This window comes from Cyclopterus lumpus, chromosome 3, assembly GCF_009769545.1.
Source record: "Cyclopterus lumpus isolate fCycLum1 chromosome 3, fCycLum1.pri, whole genome shotgun sequence".
NCBI lineage: Eukaryota > Metazoa > Chordata > Actinopteri > Perciformes > Cyclopteridae > Cyclopterus > Cyclopterus lumpus.
This window is the reverse complement of record NC_046968.1, coordinates 5,270,481-5,294,890: the sequence shown is the minus strand read 5'-3', so window position 1 is coordinate 5,294,890 and position 24,410 is coordinate 5,270,481.

The following is a 24,410-nucleotide window of genomic DNA, read 5'->3' as shown; positions in this document are numbered from 1 at the left end:
AGGACTTTCACCCAGGAGACCACTGTTCGTGTCTCATGTGAAACCAAGCCAATGTTGTGTCAGTAATTTGTTCTTCTGTTTCAATGTAGGCTACTATGTTTATCACATGTTTTAAACTGCGACCGTTATCTGGGAGAAAATATTATGTTTGCCTCGAAACATAATTGATAATGCAGCTTAGATATATGGGAGGGTAATTTTGAAGGAGACAGTGTTGCATATTGTGGTGAAGCCTGACCGGAGTGGCTTTGGAAAGTGGTCGGAAGCAGTCATGAGATATTTTGTAGAAAACCCAAAGGTGTTTATTTGCATAACAGCTCTGCTACACGTGAACCAAACAATACAAACAAATAGTTTAACTGCACAGAATGAAGGTAACCTAGATTAACACACAGCTACACAGTAATGTTCCCGTTTCCCCCGTAACAGCCAAAGGCATCAGGTTAAATACAGCCTCCAATCAGCAGTAATCTACTTTGAGTGCAGGTAAAACCATGTCCTCCCTTAAACGATAATCTACTCCCCCCATACTTGGTCTAACCCCATGATGTCACAGCTGACACAATTCAGTGTATGAATAGAGGACATGGTTGGACCCCACCTCCACTCTGAAACACATGGTGGGTATGGTAAGTAACAAGATACTAAACTATTTTTGAGTAGAGTTAACTCAAATGTATTAAGTAATTCCAACTAAACCCATGTTTAGTTTACTCAAATGGATTAGGTATCTGTAACCATTTTTTTTTGTTTACATGCAAATAAATGTATTGTTTAAATTTGTACATAATAAAATTGAGTTTCATTAAATTAAATACTATGAGCCATTCTTAGTATATTCTTTTATTCAAATAAAGCAAACAGCATGTTAATACAACTCTTACTTATTATTGAAAGACAATGTAATAGCACCATCCACTTAAACACAGTGCAGCATAAAAACTTCTTACAGTGCCCTTCATAGCAAATAAAAAAAACATACCAATGGAAGTAATGGGTTTCAAATGGTTTATTGCGAGATGGAATGAGAAAGTAAGATTTAGGAAGCGGAAAGGGGTTGAGGGAGGAAGGGATGTTTTTATCACGTTCAGTAAAATGACACGGGTCGTATTAATCAGCCGATATTCCATATGCTGAAAACATAACGTATTGTTTTCCTCATTGCTGCACATCCAGCATGAGCGCCTGAGATGTTGACATTGTGAAACTGTGTGACATTGAAAACTTCCAGTGACATGAGGAAGCTTTATAAAATCAGCTGCGACTCCAAGGCTCCTGGGGACCATACGGAGAAAAGGCACAGAGATCACTAGGATACCTGAAGAGGACAAACTGCACTTAAAGGCTTGGACGATGTATATAGTATGTCTGTAAAAGGGACTGTAAATTCTGACAATAGTTATGAAGCTTTTTGTTTATTTTGCTATTAAAGTAATAAAAGTCCTTAGTGGCTGTAATGTAAACAACATGGTATGCATGACATTGAAGCATAAATCAGGATAAAAAGTGTTTTCAAAAAGGGGTACTTTTCATCAGTGAACATTTTTTATTATTTTGGATATCAACACAATTAGGATAGTACATGATTTAGCTTTCCATTGGTTTAAAATGTGAACTTCATACTTTTTTACCATCTCCAGTCTCAATTCTCAAGGTGCTCACTGGCAGTGGGCATAAGTGTGTGCCCACATCCACAAGTTAAATTGATGAGCATGCAAGAGAGTATGGGCGTGCACGTTAGTGTGTAAATATGTATAGATGGACTAGTTTGATGAATCATGATTAATTTGAGTGAATACCTAAAAAGTGACTGCAAACTTTAAAGGCCTTTTTCTCCAAATCATGGCTTGTGATATGCAAATTTAATAATGGCATCAATAAGATTTTTTTTTGTTGACGTCCCAGACCAAACACCCATGTAGACCTTATAATAAAATCCCTGTTGTAAAACATGAATCTAAGTAGTCAAACCTAATTATTTGACAGAAAAGAGAAAGGAGGGTTTCGCCAGACAAACAACGAGGAGCAATAATTGGTCCTTGGTACACAATCACTCTCACAGCTCATTCACTTTTCTATCTGTTTGCTGATTGTCGGACTGAACGTACTGCTGCTCACCTCCACGCACAGAACACGGCCTGTCCACAGAAAAACAGCACATTTACTGAGAAATAAATGGGGGCTGGTGGGAAGGTCTGCTCGAAATATGCGCGATTCATGTAAACGACTACATGTGGCATGTTACCAACAAAGAAAATATATGAAGCCATGCTAAGGTGAATTTACGTAATCATAACATTTCAACAGAGCTATGTAGAGTGATTTCGTCCACTAGGGGGACCCCGAACAGAGGACTATTCAAAGATTCGATCTAAGGAGCCTGATTCCGCTGCTAATCTCTTAGTGGGCTCTTTGAAAAGGCTGAAAAATGTTTATGTTTTGGAACAAAGGATCATTCCATTCAGGCTAAATTGCAGGACCATTGCAGCCCTACGCATTAGAGAGATGGATGTGAGGAATCGAGAGCTAGAAGTGGAGGCTATGCACATTAGGCTGAAAGCCTTAGAACTGGAACGCCAGCCTTGTGTTGCTCCCCAGTCGCAAGTAACAGATCAATCTCCCCGAGATAGCTTCGATGTGAGCAGGCGTATGGCACCGGTACCACCGTTCAGGAAGTCTGAGGTAGATTTGTACTTCATTGGCTTTGAAAGTGACCGAAGGATGTTTGGGCGTTGCTGCTCCAGTGTGAATTAGTGCATAAAGCTCAGGAGGTGCGTAACACCCTGACACTGGAACCGAGTTTGGATTACGATGTGGCGTTACGGGCATATGAACTAGTGCCTGAAGGAGATAGGCAGAGGTTCAGGAGTGGTGAAAAGGATGTCCACCAGCCATATGGAGAGTTTGCGTGTATGAAAGGCATGCTATCCGATAAATTAATGGGAACATTAAATACATATTGTGGACAGCACCAGTCCTTATTTGGGAGTGTGGGAGAAAGGGTCATCGTTATGCTGCGCTCTGGTTCCGCCTCCACCGGGCGTAACAAGCAGCATCTTGGCCACATTACTAACTCTACTTCCTCCCCACAGTCTTTTTGACTTCATGTCTCAGAGGGTCCATTGGACCTGGCTGTGTCTGAAGCAGGTCCTGGGTCCTTGCTCCTGCATCCAGCCTCTGGCCTAGACCTGGCCTCCTTCCCAATGGCCCTGCCTCCTTCTTTGTGCCTCCTGCCTCAAAGGACGACCTCATTGGTCTGGCGTCTTTCGCGATACCTCATGCCTGGTGGCCGGCCTCCTGCCTCCGTGGCCTTGCCTCCTGCCTTGGCCCTGCTGATGCGCCCCCCTTCTCCTCTCTACCTCCTGTTTCATGGATTGCGAAGGTCTGGATCGTGGTCCATGTCTACTACTAATTATTCAAACATTTCTGTCATATTCATAGAATGTGTTGTAACTCTGTTCATCTGTACACATGCCATCTATTGCTTCTGTCCATCGGGGCAGAGGGATCCTCCTCTGTTGCTCTCCTGAAGGTTTCTTCACTTTCTTCCCTGTGAAAAGGTTTTTTCTGTTTGTTTTGGGAGTTTTTCCTGATCCGATGTGAGGTCCTGGGACAGGTAAGTCGTATGTGTACAGATTGTAAAGCCCTCTGAGGATAATTTGTGATATTGGGCTATACACAATAAACTGAATTGAATCCCCCCCCCCCCAAAAAATCACAACAAGATAATGCCATTGTTTCAAAATCAAGGAATACATTTATTAATCAGCGCACTCACAATTGAACGGAGGACAATCAGAGCGCTTTGAATCCATGAATGATTCTCTCTCTCTCTCTCTCTGGTCCTTTTGCTTCCCTATCGATTGCCACAATGGGGTGAAAATGGAACTCGGGCAAAAAGTCCTATTTACAACCATGAAAAGCAAACAGTCAACCTTTCAGCACTCTGGACTGCACCGGGTTTCGATGATCATTCCACGACAGGCAACACTTGACCAATCAGATCTGACGGTGCAAATTCTTTGTCCACAATCCAAATACTTCAGCGTGTGTTAAAGTGAAGCCGAAGTGAACTAATGCACCACCGTGTTTGGGAGGCTGGGAGAGAACCCAGCCTCACATCTAACGGCTGCTTCGTACAATCATCGTCCTCTTCCGTCGGCGGTTGAGCAGCTCCACTGGAGCAGTCAGGGGAGTTCAGCAGCTTTCTTAAAAGCAGTACAAAAGCAGTTATTCAAGAGTTTGATTGTTCCTCGTTCATTTCGCTGTCGTTCCCGCAAGTTTAGTAAAACTCTTTTCAGAGAACTAAAACTGTTACTCTGAATTATAATAGCAACCGGGCTGATATGTGCCTCTGCCAACTCCACCAATGTAGCAGAGTCCACAGCATCCACCTTTATGACCTTACAGGAAGAACCCTGACACACACACACGCACACACACCAGCGTGCATCCCTTGACCCTGTCCGTCTGTTCAACGTATCTCCCTCTTGTCTCTGAGCCTCACTAATCCTTCCAGAAATCGAGACATGAGCGCTGGCATCACGGTCCGGATGTCTGGACTCGGTGTCGGTCTCCGGTGCCACGGCGATAACGTGCCAACAGGAATCCGTTATCGTTCAAAGAGCAGCCACGACGGGACGCTGCCCTGAAGAGCTGCTGATATCGAAACACGGCGGATTGTTTTCCAATAAACTGCGACCACGTGCGAGTGTCATGTCTCTCGGCCAACACTTCACATGCATCTGTCCAATCCCCCGCAAAAAAGGCCTGGCCTCCTGACTGTCTGATAAACTTTGTTATAGAAAAGAAGGAAGGAAGAAAACAATGGAGCCATCGTGTCCATTCATTACATCCCCAATGTTATATAATGAAGCAGAGAAATAATCTCCACAGGACAAACAAAGGATATATTGAAACGGGCTTTGGAAGCTCCAGCCAGAGAGTGAGCCACAAGTGACGACGATGAAAATGAAGAATTTATCTGAAAAATAGAAAAACGAAATGTCGTTCTCTCTCTGTGTGTGTTCTCCACTCTGCTGCTCCGTCCCTCGCCCTCTTCTCTCCGTCTCTTCCTCTTTGATCGAACCACAGGTGTCAGTCTCTCTGTGTCTGCACGTGCAACAGGCTCATGAATATTGGTTTTGCTTTCTCGCGTCTTGTTTGTTTGGCTGGTGGATCCTGGACAGCTGCAGATGCTCTTTGGAGCGATTAGCAATCTGAGGAAAGGCTCTCGCACTGATCCCTTTTCAAATATTCTTGAAATGAGCCTTCTGCCCAGCTTACCATACATTAGACCGCCTCATTATTTCAAACGATCCTCGCTTTGTATTCTGCACTTTGTCGCACTGGGAACAAAACTAATGCAGGAGGAAAAAGGCACATTTATTTATTTCTGTTCCACGACACCATTTATTTTGATTTCTGATTTCAATTAATTGAACACACTTGCTACGTCAATACAATACTGGAGCATTTTCTTTGAGTGTATTATAATGATGCAGATGGGTTGTAGCTACTTGAAGCCTGCTGTGTCTCACACAGACTCTAAAGGGCATCACAAAGCGTCAGCACTTGAAGCCATGGGAAAGAGAACAGTTTGGTCCAACGTGGCAGAGACGAGCGAGATGCAGCCAATTGTTTGCCGACTTCAGGGACACCAAAAAGTTTGGTGTGAACGCACCATAAGACAAAAACATAAACGGTGAGTGAGCTCAGCATTGCTGCCTTCCTAAGGATAAAACAAACTGGAGGAGACCCATTATCGTGCCTTTATTAAACTTTTTGAAATGAAGAAACGAGCGCTCAAAGCTACATGGGGTAACGCAAGTTCTGGATGAGGGTGGACGTTTTTTTTTCTTTTTTCGACCACGACTTCACGTGTAGAACAGTAGAGAACTCTGTAAGAACCAATCCAGGAGCATCTCAAGTTGCAAGATATCATGACCCACAATGTTTTCAATGAATGATGGAACCTATTCTATTTGGATTTGGAGCAGAGAGGCCAATACAAAGCAAAGTCTTCAGAGGAACGTAAGATCAGGGGAACCGCCCTTGGTTCCGACGGACGAATATTCCGAAACCCCCAGTAGTCCAAAAAGTGTCCCATTGGACTGAAGCATGTGTGTCCACTAATCCTTTAAACTAACGCCCATTGTTCAGAGCAATAAACAGAAGCACATGGCTAATTATTTTGCTTTAAATTTTATTTAGCTTACTCCATACTTACATTCCCAGCACTACTTAAGACAACTCCAACTGAGATCCAGACAATCTCTCAAGAGAAGATATGACAAAGTTGAAAAAAAAAACTTCCTTAACGGGCTAAATAATTAAGAATGAGGAGATCAGACATCAAAAGGAGACGTTCTTTTCTTTCAAGAAACTCATCTGAAGAGAGGTAGGTAAAGGGATAAGGGAAAATGATTAAGCCACTAATTTACTACAGGTTATATGGATCAAAATAGATGAGTATCTATAATTATACTGCCACAGGTAGCTTTTAAAGAGGAATATGACATAATTGATGAAGAGGGCATTGTTATTTTAGTTGCAAGAAAGAGTCCATTACTGTTTCTTTATTAGACACACCAGAAATAGGCAAACTCATTTAACTGCTAATGACAAAATGCGAAGGAATTATGGTAATAGGAGGGGAACTGAATCTTTCATTAGGACTGGACTCCTCAAATAATAAAACACATAGAGCAGACAAAGCAGCATCGATATTAATGGGAGCTCAGATCTTTTTTCATGTGACAAAAAATATGTTAATTTTAAGCATAGGCACGCAGAGTTAATCACATCATGACAGAGTGACAACATATTTGTACGAAAGATACATAAGCAGGCAGTTGATGGCAGAATAAAATCACTTGAGCATGCAGCTATGACTGTCCAACCAGTTATGCAGTTTGCTGCAGCATAATTCAAGATCAGCCACACATGTGAGCGATCACATGGTTCTCCTGGTGGAGATAATAATAACTGATTCATAAGGAAGGTAAAATATGCAATGCAATGCTCCTCATACAGGCCAATATCACCATTGAACACTGAATATTAAAAAACAAGCTTTTTTACAGCTATTAAAGGACAGTGTGCCTGATATAAAATGCAATGGTCCATCTGGTTTCATATAGTAGGTTGTTGTTATAATACTAGATAATACATAACTACAGAATACCTTTAACATAAAAAAAGATCTGAGCTCCCATTCATATTGATGATGCTTTGGCTGCTCTATATGTTTTATTATTTGAGGAATCCAGTCAATGACTTATTCTAATACTAGCTGGACTATAATAGACTTTGTACAAAAAAAGTCCTAGTCCTGAAATCATATGCAGAGAAAGCATTTGATAGAGTGCCATATATTTCTTTGGTTTCCATTATGTAGCTCCAAGGATTGTATACAAATCCAACGTCTAGAGACGTTAATGTCACACTGTCCAGAAGACAAGGAGACCTGCAAAAGTGTAAATGAAGAACAACAATTACTATTTCAAACCCTTACCAATGCACATCCCATTGTTTAAAAAATTGGAATACAGTGCTTTCAAATTAGAAATATATTGTAAAAAAAACATACTATGCTAAATTATACTCAAAAGAGAAGTGGGCTTTCATTTTCCAGATTTTATGATCTGGTTATATGCTTCTCAAGTAGATTTACTGGAAACTAATAGAAAATCAATTGGCACTAATATGAATTGGAACACTATCTTTCTTAAGATTAAAAGAAATGCAAACATACAACAAAATGATGGAGGTGTAGATAATACATGAATGACCTGGAGAATGGGAGAAGGTTGCCTCTACCCCTTTTTATTTGGCCTTGTTCCCAAAAAATGACCAACATTTTTGCATCCATTTAATTACCAATTCCAGTCCAATGATTCAGTTGATTTGATCAATTATCCATGGAGGCGTATCGATGACACAAGCTTGTTTAGTTTCACAGGATTTGTGTTGCTCATTGGAATATATATAAACGGTTTGCCTCATAATGTCCTCTCAGCAGGGATGGAGGGTCCCGGGCTCTGTGAGGCTGGAGGAAGATTTAGGAAAGGTAAGACAGTTCTGAAGTCAAGGACACTTTGTAACATTGTGTGTGCTCACTGGAGATCTTGTATCTATGCTATTTTCATATTTATGTGTGCATTTGGATGCTTTATCACCCTAAAGGTCACTCTTTTTGCACTACTCTTTTCCAGTGCCAACACTCTTCTTCTGTACATTGGGTGGTGGCTTGCCTGACATATATCCATAAAATATATCCATTTGATAAAGAATGCAACTATTTGAGAAAGATAGCAAGCTATACAGTGTTTTTAATAGAAGACTCCCGAACACACCCCACATTGTATAAACATTGTTTGTGATAAAGGCAGTGTTGAGCTACAGCCGCCCCATGTAGATATGTGCGGAACAGGAAGCTAACCACACACACATTTTTTCAATTTCTTTCCAGTGTTGAAAATGTTTAACGCGCCAGTTCAGGAGAAAGTCACATTTAAAGGAGCCGGTGCCACCGTCCAATATGATGCTAGCTTCCTATTAGGAATAAAAAGGTAAGGAGATCAATATATTCATACAATAATAAGCCTTGCTGCGTTAAAACAGAGATTGAATACAATCAGATCTTTACGTCAGAAACAGACAAGAGGAATTTAGACACCCAGTTACATTAAACATTCGGAGCATAACACACTTAGTTTCCTGCATTCTAAGGATTTTTTCATAAATTTATGCTGTAAATATCTTTTTTCATTTAAATGAACAAACACAATTCAGACAATTGTGAATGCAATGGACTCTCAGACAGCCTGTATTGCTTTCAAATATGTATTCTCCTGTAATCTGAACTCATCGTGTTTCAGAAAGATTTCTGCTCCTGTTCAAAACGTTCTGCATCCTCAATACATTTCCCACATATCTTTGTTCTCCAGATGTACAGAATTTAAATGTAATATTTTGAGAAAAAAGTGTAAAGAATTTTTGTGAAACGAATGGGAATGAAGTCATGAATGTCACTCTGGTGGGGCCTGTCCTCCACACTATTATGAACTTCACTGACTCTGGTAAATGCAGGCTAGATCCACCTTATCATTAACATTCAAAGCAGCAGTTCTCATGTCTGTTTCATGCTTGAATCCTATCTCTGGGAAGATGCATGTCAACGTCTTTGTGGATCAATGTAGGTGTATGCGTCAGTCTCAGAGGAACAGGAACACTGAGAGTGAGTTGGCCATGTTAAAGCCGGTGTGTGTGTGTGTGTGTGTGTGTGTGTGTGTGTGTGTGTGTGTGTGTGACCATATGCGTGCATGTGTGATGAAAAAGGTTAAAGAATGGTCCTCAGATGAGAGTTTTGATAAACAAGCGGTTCGTGGAAAATAAAACGCACGGAAACTGAGGGTGCAATCAAATCCGGATTAACCCTTCGCTCTTCAAGTCATTGTTATATCCCTGAGTGTGTGGGTGTGAACTCATTGTCCTCTCTCACACTCTAATCTCCCTGGATAAACAAGACAATGTAACACTTTCTAGGCCAAAAAAACCCAGCGCCAAACACTTATGAGTGTGTGTGTGTGTGTGTGTGGGGGGGGGGGGGAATATATGGAGGGAGAAGTTGCACTTTTTGATCCGCTGGTATTGAACTCAGGTTATTACGCAGAGAAAGTCAGTTCTGATATATCTGTTTTCTCTAACCCCTGCCCTTGATGCCCTAAAACCTGCTGCCTCTATCCCGATGAGCATTGATTCAACTAAATTATTTATCCCTCTCTCCCTCACACACACACACACACACAGAGCTATTGCGGCAGGAATATATTCTATGAAGGTATACTGCTACTTACCACAGAGTAGGCTGCCTCAGAGGTTCCCTGCAGATAAGAGCTTGAAGGTGCAATGCATTAAGACTTTTAAGGAGCTGTCCTGATTCATGCCGATGTCTCGAATCCGATTCCAAAAGCTGTCAAATGATAATGCATTTACCCCAGCTTTTCACAGTGTAACCTTTAGCCCTTTAACGGCCCAACAAAATAGCAGAAGAAAAGCAGCAACAGCCACTGAAATGGTCAGGGAAAAGCGTAGGAAAAAAAACATTTCTGTTGCACGTCGTCATCTGGCAGCCCGGCATTATCTCCCGAGTTTCTGTGACTTCAGAGTTGACGAAATCTTTCCCTCTGCAGCTGCTTCAGGTTTAAACCAGGACTTGAAACGCGTAGTGCTAAAAAACCCTGACTTTGATGCATTAACCAACAGCACTACAGGGGCAGCACGGGACCAGGACAACAGTGTCAGAGAACATAACAAATGGGTTTAGACTTGACAGAGAACACTTCTGTTTGAGGGAAGGAACATGTTCTCTTCTTTTCTGGCAGTTGACTTGACTGCAATAGCCAATTCAGATCAAACAAGGTTTGATCAACGAGGGTTTCTAAGGGTTGATGCTGACTGCAACTGCAAACATGCAATACATAGACAGGGGTTTCAAACATCTTACAACCATGACAAATGTTCTGTTTCAACCAACTCGGAACTCACTGATATGCCGGATCGGTTTTGGTGATGATACTAATCTGATGAAGTGTATTGGGTACCGGCAATGGCACGTCCAATCCACACGTGAAAAGGCATTATGAAGTTCAGTGCTACAGTAGTAGTGACATTTATCCAGTCATAGCAGGCTGCAGACTTTTACTTTAAGTCACACAGCAATCCCTGGCCTCATGTCAATGTACATGAGAAAACAAATATTCCAATGAGCCCCATGCTGGGTGTTCTACACAATTGAGAAAAATAAATTCCTGATGTTTGATCGGTACTCTATATTAAAAGATACTCTGAGGACAATAGGTGAATCTCTACAATCAGCCCTTTCAATTACTCTTAAACTTGCAAGCTTTTATTTCTCTTCAGGCCCAAGAGGCACTGAAGGACGTTGTTGGTTTTCTTATGCTGCTGTCCTTGCTTTGATATAGACATGACTGTCATGGACTGAGGAAATTAGCAGTGGTGAAAAGTTACTGTTGAGGTTCTGGACTTATTATTTGAGTATCTGTCAGGATACCGCTCGTTGCCCTGCCTTGATGCCACAGTCCCGACCAAAGTGAGAGATCAAGCGGCTGCTGTCTTTTGATTTGGCTTGGGGGTGCTTGTGAGTCCCGAGGAGGAACTCATCTAAGTTACGAGGATGTTTGAAATACTCTACTTGCTCTCATTTTTCAAATGTCACAGTTGTTTAAATCTTTATTTGATTCATAACTCACATGTCGTTCAGACAGGGCACTAAATTCTCGCTTGTGTTAACTTATTGGCATCAGCTGTTTTATTCATACTTACCCCACATGGGCTCATTTGGAGCCGTGCCGCCAACAGCTTATTACGAATATCAAACAATAATCATGCATCATACAAAGTGACCATTATTACAAGACAATACTTGCTATTAGTGTAACGGAGCCCCGTATATGAAGTGGCATGAAACTTACTGCTGGTGAAATTACTCTTTTATTTTCTTCCTTTGGGTCACAATACATTATTTAAACGTGTAAACTATCACCACTGTAAGAGCTTTAGCCTCATACGGGTCCATTAAACTATTAAACTTTCTTGCAAGTATAAATGCGCATCCGTCCGTAACAAGATCCGTAGCCGTACAGTCAAGTTCGCATTCGAACGTAAAACAAAACTGCGTTTCCTTTTAACCTTTTTTAAATAAAAGTCTTATTTTACTATTAGAGAGGAAGTAGCATAAAGCGTCTATACATTCTTCAAACAATACAATAACTATGCATACGTCAAAGGCAATAAGGCAAATACAATGCAGGCAATACAAACAAAACAATAAACCTGCCAAGGGGTTATTTACAATTAGGCTGCAGGTATGCTTGAGTAAAGGCTGTTTTCAGCACCCTCCCCCATCCCAACCTCCTCCTTGTGTGCATTGAGTATTGTGTATGAGATGAGTGACAACTATTTTCTGTAACCAGTGTTGCATTTAAGCATGGTGGGATGAACACGCCAATTAGCGGACAGCTGCCTAGCTAGCTTGCTAATTCCTCCGCGCTTCAATTCTACACTGGTTACAGAAAAGGAGCTGGGCGGGCTGGTGCTAAACGGCAGTGCTGGTTCGAACGGTACCTCCTCCTGACTTCCTGTCGCTCTGGAGGAGGACAAGCTAGCTCTCTGACTGGCCAGCCATCCATCTCCTCAAAAGCTGCATCCTCTCAATTCCCGACAAAGTGTGACACTTTATGGCCCGACTAACGTGTGTTGTCTCAATAACTACTCATATGTCAAATGACCCTGGAAGACAGATTAATGTTCGCTCCACTCCTGTTCTATCCTTATGGTTTGAAAACTTTGAGGAGCATTGTGGGACAGAGGCTGAGTGGACTGGTGATACTGGGGAATAGAGGTTTAGTGGACTGGTGATACTGGGGAATAGAGGCTGGTGATAATGGGGAATAGAGGCTGAGTGCATTGGTGATACTGGGGAATAGAGGCTTAGTGGACTGGTGATACTGGGGAATAGAGGCTGGTGATACCGGTGAATAGAGGCTTAGTGGACTGGTGGTATTCGGGAATAGAGGTTTAGTGGACTGGTGATACTGGGGAATAGAGGTTTAGTGGACTGGTGATACTGGGGAATAGAGGCTGGTGATAATGGGGAATAGAGGCTGAGTGCATTGGTGATACTGGGGAATAGAGGCTTAGTGGACTGTTGATAATGGGGAATAAAGGGTGAGTGGACTGGTTGAATAGAGGCTTAGTGGACTATGCGTATTGTTTTCTGAGAATAAATGAGCAGGGGTGAACCTGGAACTAGATTGTGGAGGACTTTGCACAATACTCAGAGTGATGTTCAGACAGATGAGTACAGAAACACACTCTTTGAACTCAACCTCCAGATGAAACCACTGCATTATCTAGTACCCTGTGCGCTTTATAGTGTAGAAAGATTTGCTGCGGTGTTTGTGGCTGTAGCCACTGTTGAGTTTGTGTTGTATATGAACGTATGAATATGTTTATATAAACCACTGTGACGTCTGCCTTAGTGATGTTTTATCCTGCTGTTGATTCTATAATTACAGTAGCTTAATGTTGCTTGTTGCATCCTCCACGATGTCTATTTACTTTTTATTCAATGTCAATTTGTCATTTTTTGGGGGTCTTGTCTCTTTTCTAGTTAATTCCTGTCAGGATACACTAAGCAAGGTGGTTGATAATCAGCTGTATGCTCAGATTATTAAGTGCCATCTATAGAAATCAAATGTACTGTTGATTTGGACAATAAATGTCCTTTTATCCTTTTAAAAATGTACATTTTAACTACCCGACTTTTTACTTCCATCGTAAGTAAAAATACATTTTGACATATGTACTTCTACTTTTACTTGAGTAAAATGACTTTAAAGTAGCAGTGCTTTTACTTGAGTACAATATTCTAATATACATTTCCATGCTTCATGATATCCCATGCCATAATGAATTTACAAAAACTGCAAACAATTTAAATGATACATACTCATATGAATGCTGAAAAAGACAAGAGTATGGCCAAACCTCCTAAGTCACTTAGTTTGCATAATTATTTATTGCAAAAGCCATAATGTTTACAGTATTTAGGTATCCTCTAAACTCTGCATCATTGTATTACGATGAGCAGATGATAATGCAGATCCAAATGGAAATTAAAAGCTAAACATTTTCCAATAAGCAAAACAACAGATTTATGGAATTGTGTAGCTCCGACGCAGGTATGTGCTCCCTGAGGGCGTTCTAGTTTATATATGTATCTAATTATGAAAGCTGGAGGGAAAAATAAAATAGGAAACCTAAATTTGTCCCAATTTAATCATTTTATCTTTTGCTCTGAGGATATTAAAACTATTTTTACGCTAAAGAATATCCCATTAAACCGTCACTTTTTTTTATAAATGTAAATTTCGAACTAATAACTAGTTTTAAAGTAATATTCTTTGTTGGTAAAAAAAAAACTTTCTAATGAAGGTGCCACAGTTTGTCAGGGTGTCAAGGTTGTGCCCTTGGGCTTAGTGTGACTGAAGAGGAGAACGCAGCAGAAACCAAGCGAGCAACAAAGAGGTATAGTGGGAGGTGTGTGAGAGAGAGAGAGAGAGAGAGAGAGAGAGAGAGAGAGAGGCAGAAGCAGACACAGAAAGACACTGCAGCCAAGGTAATGAGCATTAGAAAAGCAGAGTGAAGATGAAAAGACTATCTTCCATGTTTTATTCATATAGTTTGTTTTTAGCCTGTCGGCTCACATTAACTGCTGTGCACACACATACACATCAGCATTTATAGGAGCTTGCACAATATGTTTTATCTTAATACAGAAAAAAATGTCCGGCTGAAGGGACCTTTAGAGACATTTTTTTGGGAATCCTCTTTTGAAGCCATAGAGAACTGACTATTTTGAATACTTTACACAGGTCTAGTTTGTTCCAATAAAACATAACTAGTTTACTCTATGCAATGGATGAAACACTTTCAGAACAATAGGTACATAGATATGGAGTAGGAGCTACTGATTATTGCCTCTTTCCTATAGATGTCAGTGGGAAATTATCTACATTGGCCAAATTCATTCACTCATACAGCTACAATAATAATTTGACCACATATCTTCTTGCACTGATTATTTTTTATTTTTGTATCCCATCAAGTCAATCATATTCAGTTCATTTCAGATATTTTCACAGCAAACCTTTCAGCAAAATGTGGACCTGTACTAGTAGGAGAAGCAGGTGTAACAAACAGCATTAACGATGATGTTATTCTGTGTGACAGTAATTCGTAACAGCGAGCCAGCATTCTCAGGACCCGCGAACTCGGGCAGCTAAGTGGAATTCAACTAATTGCACCATTCACACTCATGCTCTCCCCTCTGTCCCATTTCAACAACAACAAAAAAGCTTTTTTTATTTTTCAATTACTTGCCACGTCTGTGCCCTTCTAATAACCTGTTTCAAGTTTCACTGTAGTTTAACTTCTCCAGGTTTAATCATCGACGCACAACACGTTAACTGATTAAAGTACAGTGCTTTGCACCAACCTACAAAGTTAGGTACACTTTAGGTCCCAAGATGCATTGCAATAACAAACATGCAGTCACCAAACTTAGGATGGATAAAGATAAATTATTAAAATACATTTTATGACAATGGTGCAGTGTTCTGTTCCTGATTAGAACTGCAAAGCCTTCAAAACATATCAGAACAAGTGATATGGGATATGAGTGATATGGGATATGGGATATGAGTGATATATCATATTCCCAGCTGAGTGTTTCAATTCTCAGGTTTTCTACCTGCCATTGCAATGTCAACACTCGCTAGAAAACATAATGAATTCCTTTGATGCTGGACCAGGAGGTCACCTCTGGTTCTGAAGAGGGAAGACAGCACAGAAGTGTCTTATAACGTGTACCTTCTGGTTGTATAGAAGTCTATAGAAAATGACTCTATTTATTCCCTCAGTAAACATTGTAAACATGAGTTCATGGTCTCAATCTCTAGTTTCAAGTCTTCTTCAATACAGCATGGATGTATCATTTAGTACATTATGGTCCATTTAGAGTCAAACAGAACCATAAGGGCGGGACTACTGTGATTGACAGGTCGCTGCCGCTACCAGAGCCGTATACGGCGTCTCTACGTCACTCCTGCATTCAAGATATCGTACCTTCCGTTCCCTGGTTTGCGAAAAAAGTCAAGAGGGCGACCTGTGTGATGTCACGATGACTACGTCCGCTTCTTGTATGCGCTCGACACACGAAACGAAAGACAATTTTGAAGCGGCAAGATTAAAAACAGATTTGCCCTCAAGGTGGCACAAAGTGCAAATGTAACGTCTACGTATTTAAAATTGCGTTTCCCCCCCCCCCCCCCCCCCCCGACTTATATAGATAGAGTAAGAGAAACCACTTCAGTTCCTGGTAAGTCTAGAAGTCTGTCTGAGCTGTCACACACAAGGATAACAAAACAAGCACACACACACACACACACACACACATTATTTGTTCAGTTCTGGAGTCCTCCTTTGGCTGTTTGCGGCAACACCCTGTCAGATTTGATACGAAGATGTGCTATTGTTAAAGCTGAACTCAACTTGCCTGTGGGAAAGAGCGAGGTGAGAACATCAACACAGTTTGCCTGCATGTGCACCTGTCACATACTGTACCTGCGTGTGAGTCTGTGTTTGTGTGTCCAGTGTCCCTCCACAACATGCAATAGAATCACGGGGAATGAGTTGTATTAGGTGTTTAAAAGACAGGGTTTGATAGACCTTAACTGGAACAAAAAGAAAATAGAGGTCTCGCCGAAACCATGAAAAAACATCCCAAACCAAAGGTTCTTGTGACCTCATCACTCCAGTCCACATTAAATACAAAACTATCTTCACTCGTTTGGTATTCTGTGCTTTTCTGATTCTTTTGAGAAGCATTCTAAAAATACAATCATTACAGTAAATTGAACAGAGTCGTCCCCGTATAGCACTAATCACATTTTTTTGTTCGGCATGTTTTTTTGTGTGTGTGTGTGTGTGTGTGTGTGTGGGGGGGGGGGGGGGTGTGTGCAACGCGTTATGATTGGAGCTATTAGGAGGTACAAAAGCGGTACATGTGCTGAAGCAAGACACAGAGAAACTGAAAAGGGGCTCAACTCAGGTTGCTGTTTGTTGTCATTACTTTCTGGTTGGCTCTAGTTTGCTTTGGTTCTATCCAGAGCCAAAGTCGGGCAATTAAATTAGCATCAAGTCCAATCAGACCTTTGTCTTCAAGACATCTTTCTGTAGAATATCACTTCATGCATTTTATTACTCTGATTGGCATTTTGAAAGACACACATTTTGAGATAATTGCCAAGATATAAAAAAAAAAGCCAAACATGTCCAAACAGTTTAGCATTTTAATTTCCCGGACTTTCATGATTTGTCCTTTTTAAAAAAAACTGACAAGCGCACGCTTCACAGACAGTTGCCAGTTAATCAGAAAATTGCGAGGACCCATTTCATGTCCAATCTCTCTCCGGGAAAAGTCTCATTCGGGCGGCCGATGCTGCGATTGTTATTTCGGTCCCAAATCGACGCGCCGACGAGCCTTCAGACACGAAGACACGTGGCAATTCAGGCAGACGTTCCCTCCACGAATCAGTCCAAACTGTGCATCTTTTTGAAACATCGTGCTTTCTCTCTCTTTTGTTTCCTTCTCTTTTTCTTTACCGTTAGGCTGCGAGCCAATTCTGCAGAATTTGGCAGCTGCTTCACTTTGCAAACCCAATTTGGCTGCTGAAAGTGTGAGAAGTCTCTCTGAGTGAAAGCGTTCGGTCCTCTGGTAGACGGCGCTCGAATGACAAGCGAAGGGAAGGATGGATGTCTGGTGATGGAGTCTGTTATTATGTCTCCCACTCCCCCCCCCCCCCCCCCCCCCCCAACTTCCCTTTCCCATCTCGAGTCTCTATGTGTGCCTGCCCCGCCGCCTCAGGATAGCACCGCGCTCAACGGGGCATTCGGAGGAAGTGGAGGGTGTAGGTGAAGAGGCACGGGTGTTTGTGTTTTTCATGTGTGTGTGTGTGTGTGTGCCACTTTACTGTTTATTATTGCGCTTGGCTGTTGTGGGGGATGCTGGGAGGATGGGGGGGAGGGTGTATATGTTGTGTGCGTGAGGTGGGGTATCTAGTTTGCCTCAGCATCTTAGCTTGATAAACAGAGACACTGGAAAGAAGGTATAGCAAATGCCTCCAGGAGAGATATGCAGTGGAATCAAAGCTCCCTCTCTCACTGTGTTTTTCTCCCTGTCTCTCACTGTGCTCGCACACGTGCACGCCGAGACACGTGCACGCCGAGACACGTGCACGCCGAGACACGCACAAGAAACAAGTAGAGGTACAAGTGCAGACACACACACACACATATATATATATATATATACAGACACACACGGCTTCTTTATCTTTGAGTGCCACCTGGCTGGCAAAGGTTTCGTATAACCTGGCGGACGGCCCAACTGGATGATCTGTAGGGCAGAGGAGACGTAGACAGAGAGGACGGGAACGACACGGGGCCCAGACAGAGATGGAAAGAGAAACGGAAGACAACCACTTTTTGATATCCTATCAGCGGACACGAGGCGGAGGCAGAGAAGAGATAAGAGAGGTCAAGCGAGGGAGAGAAGAGAGAGTTTCAGAATAAGAGAGCAAGGTTTGAGCCATAAAGACCAATGACCCGGTGGAGAGGAGCGGGGTCAAAGATGAAAGCGAGAGATACAATGAGACAGCGAGCGGAGATGATGAAAAAGGCCTGGCTGGCAGGAAGGAAGTGTCGGAAACGATGCTCTCTGGAGACGAGGAGGGATACGTAGCGGGAGGTGGTGTGTGCGCGTGTGGCGCAGCAGCTGTCGCTAACGGAATCAAGAAAGTCCGGCAACCCGGGAAGGAATGAGTGATTAAGATGAAAGACCCGCGGGGTAATTTTTTCTTTTGCATTCTTCAATGAATGGATCGCTGCTGTCAGCATGGTGTGCGGGGAACAAGTTGTATAGCACATGGAGACATCGTTTTCACAGGAGGCGCTGCGATTGGCTCGCAAAAACAGATTGCTAGTGAGAATATTTTATCGTTTAATTAAATCATTTAAAAAAAAAGGGGAGCCGCAGCCTTCCCGCTAACACTAAATAGTACATATTCAATGTTGCACGTACAGGTGCAGTTTTTGGTTCTGTGTTGAAAGTGTTCATGTGGACTTGTGCATGTCTATTTGTTGTGTATTTTCCCGTATGGTATGTGAAGCACAGCAGCAGTCCATCTCATGACTAACACATAGACATGCTCCACCTGTAGATAAGCCGTGTAAGACTGTTGAAGATTCTGGACTGTTTGAGGAGAAACCTGCAAACGGAAACTCCCCCTCTGAGCTGTGAGCCTCCTGCAGATGTGAAAAACAAAGTCGCAGTAATGCCGGCCCCTCAATATTACTTCAGAAACAGCTGATCATTTTCTTTTTTTTAACGTGTAAACTAAAACATATCAGCCAGGAGCAGGGGTGGGAGAGTTTTTTGATCTATTTATGTTTGTAGTCTGAGTAGGATTGACCAATCATGTTGCAGCAGGCTGCGGTCGAATGCAGGTACAAGTTAGTGTGGAGAGCAACAGAGGCAGAACACATTGGTCCAAATGTAAATTCCAGCACCCATCAACTCTTCTGAAGATGATTTAGTTTTTGTATTGGTTCATTGTTAACTGACTGCACCAAAATACTGCATGATTCCTCTTGTGATTATCTCAAATGTAAAAAAAACATTACAGTTGTGACTTTTCATGTCTAGTTTCAATACAAAATGTTTGTAATCAAAAGTTGTATATTAATGTAGTGGAAAAAAAAGACATTTTGTGTGGTGACGACATCACTGGTTCAGTCTTAATGTGGCATTGACAATCCAGATCGTCCTTTTTGAAACTACTGCAACGGGTATTCTAAGTATTATAAATGTAAGGGAGGAACTGGTAAATGTGAGTGCAGAAGGTAACCAAACAACACCATTTTCCTTCTGACTCGTCCAGTAATAAGTGGCCAAGTGTGCTCTTCAGGGAAAACCAGTGGAAAGGTTGTAGTTGTACTGGTTGAGACTGGTCTCATCTAGCGCTTGTAGCGATACCTACGAAAAACAATGCGTCACAAGATATCCCACAAAAATGATTTTGTATGTTATCCACGTAAAACATGAACGAGAAAGTATAAAGACCGCATATTTCCACACAGTGTGGGAGGAGAGGTGGGCGGGTCCAACGAACACCGAACTTTGACCCAGGACTCCGATGTCCCCGTGTGAAAACAGAAGTCCACGTGGATTCATTTGACACGTAAGTTGCGTACTTCATTAGTGTCACTTCTGTAGTTAATTCAACCCAAACAAGGATCTTTTCCTAAACCCAACCAAGTGAATTTAGAGCGTTCAGTTCAGTTGGAAGACCATACCCTCGCAAGCCCGCCATTTATTCCTCATACGTCTGCCAATCATTTCTCACACATGCTCACTCATTGTTTACTCGCTGTCATCTTTCGGCGCCGTCAATCCTGACACCACCAGGTCTGGACTCAACGGGGGGGGGGGGGGGGGGGGGGGGGGGGGGGGGGGGGGGGGGGGGGGGGGGGTCTGTCTAGCTGCTGATCAGGGCAGATGGCCCTCAATTACAAACCTCTCTGTAGAGTCCAAGCGCCAAAGACTCTGAGACTTCATCATTACATATCATCTGTTAACAATAAACATTATCCTTTCTTCATCTGACTGGTCTCTCCTGATTGAAGTAGTGTTGTTGCCTAAACCTAACTAAGTATGTCATGATCTATTCCTAAACCCAACTCGGTTCAATCAGGAGAGACCAGTCAGATGAAGTCTTTGGCGCTTGGACTCGACAGAGAGATTTGTAATTGAGGACAGTCTACCACAATCAGCAGCAAGATAGATCCCCCCCCCGTGGAGTCCAGACCTGGTGGTGCTGATGAGGATGATAGGATGATGAAGACTGGGCGGAGATGGGGAGGTGGAGGGGAGTGTAACAGCAACATGAATGAACTGAAGGGGGAGAGACAGTCATATTTAAAAAGAGACAGCAGCAAGATGATAGGCTAACGATGTCATTGTTTCGTTGTGCTTATTGGATAGAGACCAGCTGATTCAAACAGCTGATGGAATGATTGACGGCCCCGAACATTGACAGCAAGGAAATTATGAGTGAGAAATGATAGGCAGATGTATGACAAACGGGCTTAGCATGCAAGAGTGTGCTCTTCTGACTGAACTTACGCTACAGATTCATTAGTGTTGCCTACACCTAATTGAGTTTCCCGTGCAGACGGACATTTATTCAAAGAGCCGTAATGGACACGTGTGGCTGACTTTCGTGGAAAAACGCACAAAAAGAGGAGTCACTTTTTTTGAAACAGGAGTAATTACGCTTGAAACTAATTACCCGGATGAATAAAGCTTTCAGAAATCCTTCGCCTGATAGCTACGCTACGGGTGTGCACACGAAAGGTTGAGCTGACTCATTCGGCTCCATTATTACCCAGAGCACTTATACACCGGCTGGTAACAGTTGCGTAAAAACAGTGCTGTGTGATGGAGGAAAGGCTTATTGCCGCTTCACAGAGTCTTTTGCTTTGCCCCTGGTCTGCTCCTTGGCCTGGTGAACCCCTCCTCCTCTCACAGTGCAATCACTCTCACTGAAACTGCATTTTATTCAGTCTTTTTCTTTTGCTTTCACCACCTCCATCAAACCCAAACCCTCCACATACTACTTCAACTCCCCCCCCCCCCCCCCCTCTCTGTACCTGTCGTTATTTTTATTTTTTTCCCTTCGCTCTCCCATTACATTTGATATTCAAAGAAGCCGTGATTGGCGAGAAGTAATTATTGCCAAGGGAAAACTGGCGATAATAGCGAATGTTTTGATAAAAGTGGACCAAACAGTCAAGCGATGACTAAATAAAACATAACTTTACTGTTTTTTGTGAGGATGACAAAAGATCAAAGTCCTCCTTTCCGTGGGTCCTACCACTGCCAGTCAACCCCCTTAAGGAAACACTGAAGGCCTTACAGGGCGCGTTATGGAGCCTAATGAAAACAACTCTTCCTCATTAGCCTCGTCTCCAATTAACTGGCTGAAGTTTAGACAAAGTGCAGAAACAGTTGCAGAAAAAAACAACAAGGTGATTAGCATTGGAGGAGTGTACTATTATTTGTATGTCAACTGATAATTGCCTTTGCAAAATGAATGGAAACAGAAAACATTTGGGATTCAGCTTTCAACATTTTTAATTAACTAACGTTGCATTTAACTACAACATGAAAAACCGGAGCTGCCAGAGGTTGATTGACACTTTTAACGCGGGAGGCACGCTGACCTTGCAATCCATGTTTTTCCTTTGTCATCTTGCTTCTCGAAGCTATGTTTATTATTATTATTATTATTATTATTATTATGTTCGTAAAGGGTACTGCTAATTTGCACCTGCAAATATGTTTTTCTAGACACCTAACACCTTAATTATGATTTATATCAACATGATGGGGACACTAAGTTACAAACTGTTCATGCTGAATGTCTGAACAATTTTCACTAATTTGGTTTCCCAAGAATATTCACATTAAGTAGCATTTTAAGCATGATCAATGTTTTCAGAGAGATGTTCACAGCCAATAGTATGGAATTATATTGAGGCAAATCCAATCAATAATTTATTGGGGAACTGGATCCAAAATGGAACTAGCCATTGTATTATATTGCAGCAGCTAATTATCATATGACCAACAGAGAAACAATGGCTATTGTATTTCTGAGTGTGCGATAACCTTTTGTGTTAACCTTTTAGAAATGTCCAAACTCAGAACAACAATCTGCTATTTACTGAGTCTATCATGTCAACAGATGGACTTTCACACTATTTACATGAAACAGCACGACCTCTATCGACTGTCTCATGTGAAAATGAAAATGAATGTTCCGATTCAATTGTCTTGTCACTCAGTTGATCACAGTTGGTTTTGGTGAGAGCGCATCAATTTTACAGCTGCACCGTGTGTGTGTCTTACAGAGGCAGACACACACACACTGAGACTGAAAGGCTGACATGTGGGAGGAAACAAAACATGTTTGCCCATTGCAAGAGGGAGGGGGGGGATAAAGATAAGGCTAACCAGGCTCAGAGAAAGCGGAGCAGATACGGGTTTATAATCAAAGCCTGTGTGTGTGTGTGTGTGTGTGTGTGTGTGTGTGTGGGAGAGCAGGAACCAGTAACCACTGTACATGACAGTATTTCCTTGTGACATGCAGATTTGATTACGGGCCCGTTGAGAGCAAAACAACAGAATACGAGCAAACCCAGAAGTGGAAGCTAATGACTGCAACGCACTGACGCACAAATACAGACAAAGAACACACAGGTTGAGTGATGAAAACATACTCTCTTCTTAACCATCGAAGCTTAAAACAGTTCAAATATATATATATTTTTTTTGCAACATTTACGTACATGTGAAACGACCCTCAGCAGAATGGATCTGTAAAACACACACATGATTGAACGGTCAGCTCTCCAGGACCTTTCAGGTCCCTCCTCTGCTTGTAATTTATGTGGGAGAAATTATGTAAAAAAAAAAAAAAAAAAGGTTTGTTTGGAAACTGTTAATTTGACAGAAACCTTTGTGCAGTGAATGAGAGAATGGACTGGGGGGCTCGTACCCTTCACCCCGTGCAGAGCGACACGGTTTCAAGTAGTCATCATCACGCCGGCTCCCACGGGGTTTAAGTCGTAAATGTACTTGCTACAGATGGGCCGTTTTTGAGCAATAAACACATAATTTCCTGCATTCTGGTGAATTTTATGCACCAATTCATGTAAAAGAAAAACGAGCTGTTTTTACACATCTGTTTGAGCTCAGTGTCTCCTCTCCTCACCCAGATGTGTGTGTGAGAGTGAGACTTCAAAAGTTTGCTGGCCTTCTCCCACAAAACGGTGCATTTCGTGGCCGATGTCAACCCACACCGCCCCCCCCCAGGCTGCAAACTCGTGCATAATGCGGCGCTCCCCCATCATTGGACAAATAGTAAATCATAACATATATAGCTATACCGACTAGTTGACTAGCGTACTCTAAATTAGATTCCTGTGATCCAAACATGTCCAATAATAATAAAAGCGTTGTCAAGTCCAATTTATTAAAACGTTTTTACTTAATTAAACCTTTCTAAAATTCCAAACATGTTTTATCTGACAACATATTCTTCTTTAATCCATATTTGCTGGCATATAGCCTTTCAAAGATTCCCACTGCAGAAAACTACTCACAGCCAGTACACACCTGGCTTTTAAAGGTAATGGGAGATGACACATTTATGTTGCTCCCCAAAACACACCTATGACTTAATTAAGAACCCTTAATTGGCGCCTTACTTTGCACTCAGATTACACAGATGTTAACTGGCGAAATTAGAATTGGACACACCCTAAATGGAGTTGTCCCACGCTCCAAATAATGAAACAGAAGGATGTCCAAGATGGGTTCATATTTGTATCTTGTGCCGAATATTCAATTCGGCACAAGATACATTTCTTATTTATTTCAGCATTATTAACATCAGTCCAACTACAGTCGTGTCAAACTAGCCGATGTGCTCCTCTGAGTGTACTAACACAACGTTTACATAAATACTGATTCATATTCATCCACTCGTCCCTTCGCCCCTTTGCTGTCGGCTATACCGTCACTAAAACTCAACACGTCTTCACATTTTAAAATGTGAGGATTTTAACATGGAAAACCTTTGCAATGAGGATGTGAGTTTTATTCAACAGTGGAGTCGGAAAAAACTAAATTAATT